Genomic DNA, 9,212 nt, shown 5'->3' on the forward strand with positions numbered 1-9,212 from the left:
TTTCAGTTGTTTGGGAAAATTATAGCTAGGATATTTTACTCTGCCCAACTTTAAAAAATGGTTTGAAGGACTTTTAAAACTATGTATTAAGATCCTACATAATAAAACTGTAAATCTACCTACAGAATAGTTGAATTTCAAGACATTTTTTAAAAAACGGCCACGTGCGGTGGCTCATGTCTGTAAACCCTGCACTTTGAGAGGCTGAGGCGGGCAGATCACGAAGTCAGGAGTTCAAGACCAGCCTGAGCAATATGGTGAAACCCCACCTCTACTAAAAATACAAAAATTAGCCAGGCATGGTGGCGCACACCTGTAGTCCCAGTTACTCAGAAGGCTAAGGCAGGAGAATCGCTTGAACCTGGGAGAAGGAGGTTGAGATTGTGCCACAGCACTCCAGCCTGAGTGACAGAGCAAGACTCCATCTCAAAAGGAAAATAAAAAGGTTCCTCAGTGCTCTCATGGAATACAAATTGTATGACTTTTTGGAAAACAAGCTGGCAATAACACAGCAAAAATCTTAAATTATTTACACTTTCCAAAGCATCCTGTCTTTTCATATTTCATATTCCATATTTCAAATATGAAATTTAAATTCCAGTGCCCATAAATTAAGTTTTATTAGAACATAGCCAAGCTTATTTATTTATGTATTTTCTACAGTTGCTTTGGTGCTGCAACTGCACAGTTAAATAGCTGTGGCAGAAATTTTGTGGCCCACAGAGCCTAAAATACAGTACTCTCTCCTTGTCCATCTTTATCCATAGTGGATATATTCCAAGTCCCCCAATGGATACCTGAAACCATCGATAGTACCAGACCCTATATACCCTATTTTTTTCCATACATTCATACTTATAATAAAGTTTAAGTTATAAATCAGGCACAGTAAAAGATTAACAACAATAACTAATAATAAAATAGAACAGTTACAACAATATACTGTAATAAAAGTTAGGTGAATGTGGTCTCCCTCAAAATATTTTATCGTACTATATTTACCCTTCTTGTGATGATGTGAGTTGATAAAATGCCTATGTGATGAGATGAAGCGAGTGAATGACACATGCATTTGATATAAGTGGAAACTTCCAGAAATAATTCATAAGATTTTATTTGCCTGTTGTTCTAGGTAGGGTGATGTAATCTTATGCCACCCCACTCTGTCCTGCTGGGATTGCCATTAGTCACGTAGTATCCTTCTAGGTTATCAGATGATTGACCATCACGGCATCCCAGTGTTTGTGTTCAAGTAACCCTTATTTTACTTAATAATGGCCCCAAAGTGCAAGAATTGTGATGTAATATTTTTGGACGTTAGTTGACTGTGGGTCACTGAAACCACAGAAAGCCTAACTGCAGATAAGTGGCGAATACTGCGTTTACTAGGTGGTTTTTTACAAAAGAAAAAAAAAATTGCTGACCCCTGTCCTAGAAAATAGGGTTATTTCAGGCTGGTCTGCTCAAAAGTTCCTTGCTCCATGCCACACTGCCCCTGATATGTATATGGGAAGAAGGTGAAAGGCAACACAGAAAAATGTTAACAGAGGAAAACTATCTTTGAGAGAACAGCAACTAGCCCATTTACTTAATATTTTTTGAGTGAGTGAATGCATATATGACTACCAATGGATATAGAGGGACTCATGTGGAATGTTCTTAAGAAGTCCTGTGTCATCTCTCCCTTGCCATTATCTATGGTGAAGTAGCCACTCAGTGAAGAAGCCAACAATCACTTGAAGGGGCCTTTGGGTTCTTTACTATGAGAGAATATCCTGGCTTAAGAATTTCTAGAGTCATGGAATAACAGAGAAAGAACCTTCTCCTATTGCTGTCTGGTTTCTGAGAAGGCTGTCCTGATGTTACTGTGTTAGATAAGCCAGTATGGTCATTGGAATGAACCACGCTCAGGCCAAGGGTCATGAAATAGGAACTTCTGGTATATGTGTCTAGACTGGTGCCACTAGTCACATGTGGCTATTTAAATTTATTCAAATTAATTAAAATTATGTAAAATTAAAATATTAATCTTTAGCCAGAACAGACATATTTCAGGTGTTCAGTAGAACAAGCAACTGGTGGCTTCTATTTTAGATGGGATAGAATACAACATTTTCATGATCATAGAAAGTTCGATTGGGCAATGCTGCGCTAGACATTGGTACAACTGTTTCACGCAACTGCTGCTATAGTGCAGGAGTTGAGCATTTTTGTCTTAAGTCATATGTGTGCTTCGTCAAATTCACTTCCTAACCCAGTATTTTACATCACAGTACATCCCTGAATTTAGAAATCATTGATAGGAGATTTGGCTTCCAAACTTTTATTTTCTAAATTTCAAAAATCTGTGTGTACCTCTTTTGCTTAGGTTTGAGATCCAAAGATTAGGTGCAGCTCCATGCCTCACATTAAAAAGACAAGGGCTGATTTTTCACAGAGTATAGTTCTTATTATGTAATTTGACATACCAAGGCCTGTGGATGTACACTGCAATCATTTCTTTCTCTGCTTCTCTGTAATGTGTTTAAAGCCTTTTAGGCTATGAATCAAGTAACTGATGAATGTGTACTGGCTTGCAACTTTACTTATAAGACCATTCTCTACTCACAGGGCCTTTTATCCAAAGCTGAGAGTACTTTACATGTCCTTCCTTATTAGAACATCTCATTCTCCTGGATGGGTGACAGGGATTAAATCTGTTCACAGATGGGGAGACCAAGGGGAAAACAATTACAAGGACACTTTGTGACATTGACCATTCTAAGAACTGGATTTACTAAACCAACAATAACTGACCCAGTGCTAATAATGATGCTTTGAACTTTGAAGAACATTCCTCATCTAAACATTTTATAGGATTTTTTTTTCCTGAAACTATTTTCTGAATCTGTAGAAAAGAGTAACTTTTCTTTTTCCCTTGCTTTTTTTCTTTACTTAGTAATTGTAAAAGTAGTAAATGCTAATTTGAAAACATTTAAAAAGGGTAAAGAAGAAAAAATATCCAGGAAACAATTGGTTATTACTTCATTTTTTCATCCAAGTAATATTTGTTGAATGCTTACTACATGCCAAGCATCACTCTACTTGAAGACAACTTTCTCTTCTTGACCCTCTTGGTACTTATGTTTTTCCCAGTATACAAATCAGAGAGGTAGAACACAGCAGTGGAAAAGCCATGCCCATCAGCATCACATCAACCTGGGTTCAAATTCTGGCTCTGACCCTTACTTGCTGTATGACTTTGGGTAAGTTATTTGAACACCCTGAACACAGTGGTTTGGCTCATGCCTGTAATCCCAGCACTTTGGGAGGCCAAGGCGGGCAGATCACCTGAGGTCAGGAGTTCAAGACCAACCTGGCCAACGTGGTGAAACCCTGTCTCTACTACAATTACAAAATTAGCCAGGCTTGGTGACACATGCCTGTAATCCCAGCTATTCAGGAGGCTGAGGCAGGAGAATCGCTTGAACGGGAGGTTGGAGGTTGCAGTGAGCTGAGATCACGCCATTGCACTCCAGCCTGAGCAACAAGAGCAAAACTCTGGCTCAATAAATAAATAAATAAATAAACAAACTCCCTGAGCTCCACTTCCTTATATGTAAAATCAGTATAGTAATAGCAGATCTACAGGTTTCTTAAAAGAATTCAAATAATCTTTGCTCCATTGGGAAGTATGTAAGCTATTTGGGACATGAGACCAAGAGCATGAGGTCTTTGCACAGTATCAATGTGGAGCAATCCAAATCAGTAGGTTTACTTATTATAATTATTTTTTAATCATGAAAGGAAGGAAGGCAGGACCAGTGAATTGGGATATGGGCCGCTGGACTTGGGGCCAAAATTTTCCAAGATCAAGAAAGGGAAGGCAGATATTTTCTTTCCCAGGCTAAGCTTGTAAATTCCCAAGTATATCACCAACTATAAAGTACTCCATGTTAACACCATTCAGAGCAATAATTGTTAGGTTTTCAGGCAAACTTGTAGACTCAACAAAGAAGAAGAGGTATGCAGGGCAAGTAGGGCTGTGTAATCTTAAATTATAGTGAGTTAAATGGGAGCCTTTGAGAAATGACTATGTTTATCCATAGTATTTGCAGGTCTCTCTTGCCAGCTTACATACTGCTGTCACAATGGGAATGAAGGAATCATGGAAGCTTCCATACAGCCTTGCCAATTCTCTTTTTTAGTAGGAAGCTGATTATTCAGTTTGGAAATAAACCCAGATTCCTTGTTTCTCTTTCTGCCTATTTTCCTCCAGTACTTTCTGATCATGTCACTTACAGAAGCTTTGCCAGAGGATAGAAAGGAACACGCTCAGGAAGTATTTAGTCAATGTTTCATTGTTTTCTGGTAACACAGATAAAAGTTATTTGGAAGACTATATTCCAAGACTATCCCTTACTCTTGATAATGCAAATTAGAGATCAATCAAAGCTCTGGTAAGATTATCTTGTTTTCTATACCAATACTCCACTCTTTAGAAGTGGACATTCAAGGACTAACCATCTCCTTTTTTCCTCATTACCATGGGTGAATTAAAATCTGGATGTAATGAAATTCTCTCAGAGGTTTTATATTTATTTTTAGCTAGACACATTGATCCCAAACTAGTTTTTAAAAATAAATTTAACTTTTGAACTGATGAGAACAATTTACAACATATTGAGCAACTTAGAGTTTTCATTGTGTAAGTCAACAATTAATATAGTTTAGTTTCCTGCCTTACTAGATTTTATAAAAAGTATAGTTGTTTGAAAATTTTTAAGAACATTATTTTCTAAACACCTTGCCACTATGCAATATTTATTGTTACTGTAGAGATTTTCTTTCCCCCTTAGCCCCAGCTTGAGATCATTTTATGCCCTAAAGCACATCACAGTATGCCCTGGAGCACATCTTGGGAATCAGAAGTGAGTCTTTAAATCACCTAATTTCACATCTCAGCAGCTTTGGTTTGGTCAATATCAGTGAAGAGTACACACTGAGGCAGAGGTTAAAAACACAAAGACAAAACTCCAAACTGAATGCAACAAATAACTTGCCTTCAAGTGGAAAAAGTCTATAATTTTGTTGATTTTGTCTTTCCTAAAATCTTTCTCAAAAGAGATGGTCACTTTCCTATCCACAAAACAACACCCTCCTCCCACCAAATTATTTTTTAAATAATTAGGAACTGTCTTTTTTACATGTGATTTGTCAAATAGAGATATGTCTCTGGAATCAGCTTCTAAGTGATTTATCATTTCTGTTCTTTATTTGTTCAATTTGAAGATTATTGCTTTTCATACTGCCTGTGAGCCCTTCAGAATCCTTTAAAAAGGCTCAAATATACAGGTCCAACTGTGGCTAAATATATTTTCATTTTATTCTTAAAATTATAAAAGAATGTATATGACCTTTGGAGAATGACAAAAATTGCTATGTGATCTTCATTATCAGTTTAATTAGGAACAGCTTTTTCCATAAAATGGATTTACAAATACCCACTCCATAGGACAGTTGTGAAGTCTAAAGCAGTTCTCCTACGTACACTTCACAGAATATTGCAGTTCATGTAAGAGGCACTCAAATATTCACTCTATAAGCAAAATTGAAGTTAGGTGAAGTTAGGTGCCTCTGAGGGAAAAACCTCAAGTTTTTCTGAGGTGTCCAGAAAACATTGTTTGGTTTTGGTTTTGGTTTGAGGTTCTGCTATATAGCACACATTAGGCTAGGTATTGAGCATTTAATTCTCTCTAGACTACAGCAATAGGGGCTGACTCCCAATTATCTATTCTACCCACAAATAATTGGCCCAAGCACTTAATGATAAATCCATACATCCTGTCTGTAATGGGTTCAGGAATAACTAATTCTGGGTAAAGAGGTATAGAGAAAATTTAGACAAGAGGACAACTGTTAAGAGATTGCCACATGATACAATAATTTTCCTCATATCTCTTGGTCATTTGGGGGCAAAAAGGTTAGCAATAAAGCAACTATCTTGCTACTAGCATGAAATAAAACTCATGAATGGGAGAGGGCACATCCTGATGACACCATTTAATTGCTGAAAAAACCAGTCCTGGAGTATACCTGACTACTGACCTTCTTAGGTATAAAATAATAAATGTCCTTGTTTAAGTTAGCTGGTGTTATTTTTATATTACTTGGATTTAACAGCAACAAGGAGACAGAAACAAAAACACCATTCTACCTAAAAATAGTGGCTTCCAAACTATCTCCTTGCTTCTACTCTTGCTTCTCATAGTCTATTTTCAGCACAATAGCCAAAGATCCTTTACACTCTTATCTTCCCCTGACTCAAAACCATCTAGTGGCCACCAATAAACCTTAGAATATAATCCAAAATTATTATCAAAGCTTACAGCATCCAATACGATCTGACGTTTTCACTACCCCAGCATCACCTCTTTCCAGTCTGACCCTCTCTAGCTCAGCTAATGACCACAAAGGCCTTCTTTCTCCTTGAACAGCCATTTCTTATCTCAAAGACTTCATTCTTCCCTCTGCCTGAAATGTGCTTCTCTTAGTTTTACTTCATTCTATTCTCAGTTCAGTTATCTTCTCAGAGAGGCCTTTATCATCCTATCAACCAAACAGCTTGCATGCTCACCTAAACCCAGCTTTCTATTTCGTTTGCTATATTATTTACTTCATAGCATATACTACTCTCTGCAATTGAATTGAAAGTAATGGCAAAAAAAATCTTCCACCTAACTAATATGTATTTGCTAACTTGATTTTATCTGTTGTCCACACTAAAAGGAAAACTCCATGAGGGCAGAGACCCTGCCTACTTTGTTCACTCTTGTGTCTCCAGGGCCTTGTACAGTGCCTGGTGATGTAGTTTGGCTCTGTGTCTCTACCCAAATCTCATCTCAAATTGTATTTCCCATGTGTCAGGGAAGGGGCCTGGTGTGAGATAATTAGGTCATGGAGATGGATTTCCCTCTTGCTGTTCTCATAGTAGCGAGTGAGTTCTCACAAAATCTGATGGTTTAAAACTGTGTAGCTTCTTCATGCTCTCTCTCTCCTGCTCAGCCATGGTAAATATGTGCTTGCCTCCCCTTCACCTTCCACCATGATTGTAAGTTTCCTGAGGCCTCCCAGCCATGCTTCCTGTTAAGCCTGTGGAACTTGGAGTCAACTAAATCTCTTTTCTTTAAAAATTACCCAGTCTCAGGTAGTTCTTTATAGTAGTGTGAAATGGACTAATACACCTGGCATGTAATAAGTACTCAATCAGTATTTGTTTAATGAATGGAAGGTAGAACTACTGTAGGGATAGGAGTACCTCAAAGCCTGAGATAAATAGAAAAAGACTGTAAGAAGAAGCAAAGTAAATAGAAAAACAAGATATTCAGGGAGGCTGAGGGAGGTGGATCATGAGGTCAAGAAATCGAGATCATCGTGGCTAACATGATGAAACCCTGTCTCTACTAAAAAATAGAAAAAATTAGCCGGGTGTGGTGGCGGGTGCCTGTAGTCCCAGCTACTTAGGAGGCTGAGGCAGGAGAATGGCATGAACCTGGGAGGCAGAGCTTGCAGTGAGTGCAGATTGTGCCACTGCAATCCAGCCTGGGTGACAGAGCGAGACTCTGTCTCAAAAAAAAAAAAAAAAAAAGAAAAAGAAAAACAAGATATTCAAAAGAAGCCTTGATTAAGTGATTAGAAAAATAAGATATTCAAAAGAAGCCTTGATGAAGTAATTAAAAATGGAAAAAGTACAAATAGAAACATGCAATACAAAACAAATGGCTATTAATATTGGTGACCAGAGGTCTAGGCCTGAGAAAATAAAAACTAATTGATGTTGCTTTGGTACAACAACAAATCTGAATATAAAGAGAAACGTGACACGTAGTAAGCTAGTCTTCATCTTGGTCCAGTGGAGAAGTAAGCTCCACTGGCCCAGGAAGTCAAGAAGACCTGAAAGATCACAAATGTGAATTTAACTGTAGATAATAAAAAACTAAAATGTTTGAAATTGCATATGCCCTCACTTCTCTCTGGAAGAAAAATATGAAAGTGATATTAGCTTTGCCTCTAGTAAACTGCTGAAATCTTAGAGAAGCTTCAAAACATAGCAGGAGCACAACCTCTAAAAAGTACCTCTTTACATAGTATTAGGATGCCCTGTGTGCTTTGGTATACACATAGAAAAAAATCAACAAATCCAAAAAAATAATAGGATATACAAGGAAAGAGATATGGAGCCACATGAAATGTAAAAAGCTATCTTTTCTGTTCACATGACAATATAGCTGAAATTGAGTCTTAAAAAACTTAGAAATTAGTTGTATGGCAGTGAAAAAAAAAGTGTTAGCTGTGATAGGAAGTAGCTAAAACTTGCTTGAAGGGAGTAACAAGATGCCAGAACTTAGAAACACGTATTAAAAATATGTACAAAAAAAGTGTCAAGGAAGAGGTAAATTCAAAAACTTACAACATTGCAAGATTTCATTCAAATGAATGGCTGGCAAGAAAAAAGACAAAAGCAAAATTCTGATGGACTTCAAGCAATATGAAAACACTGAAGTTGGTTTTAAGGAAGTTTTCAATAATCTTTCTGAAGAGTTGGTGCTCCCAACCAGAGCCCATGATCTGTGACTCCACAGTTACACAAAAGTTTACCATTAAATCAAGGACAGCAGTATGATTATAAACAGATCAAGGGGGGACATGTATTAAGAACAGTAGTCTTCAAAAACAAACAAATAAACCTTAGAAAAATGATATTTACCTGGCAGACTCAAGATGAGAAGAAAATAGAGCCATCTATGCTGACTGAAGGTTCCTTAACTCAATCACTTGGTGCAGAGATCCTGGTCATCCTGGTTAGCCACAAGATTGGAGGATGAATTGTGAACAAAAGATAAGGAAGGCATTGCCAAAGGTAGTGCCTTAAAATTAGTAGTATTGAAAATTGAAATCTTTTTCTTCCAAGTAAGACACTTGAGGTTATTCTGACCAAAATAATAATAATGGTTAACATTTGTTGAGGGCATACTGTCTAGCAGACACTGTCTTAAGGATATTACGTAAAGCATTTTATCTAACTCTTATAATGACATTATGTTAGTCTCAATAGGATCCTTCAGAAAAACAACAAAATGACAACAGGAATAATTGCATAAAATGCACCAGAAATCTCAAGTGGCTGTAGTAATGTCTAACGTGGCAGACAAGATGTAAGGACAGTCATTTGG

Source organism: Theropithecus gelada, chromosome 7b, assembly GCF_003255815.1.
Source record: "Theropithecus gelada isolate Dixy chromosome 7b, Tgel_1.0, whole genome shotgun sequence".
Taxonomy (NCBI): Eukaryota; Metazoa; Chordata; class Mammalia; order Primates; family Cercopithecidae; genus Theropithecus; species Theropithecus gelada.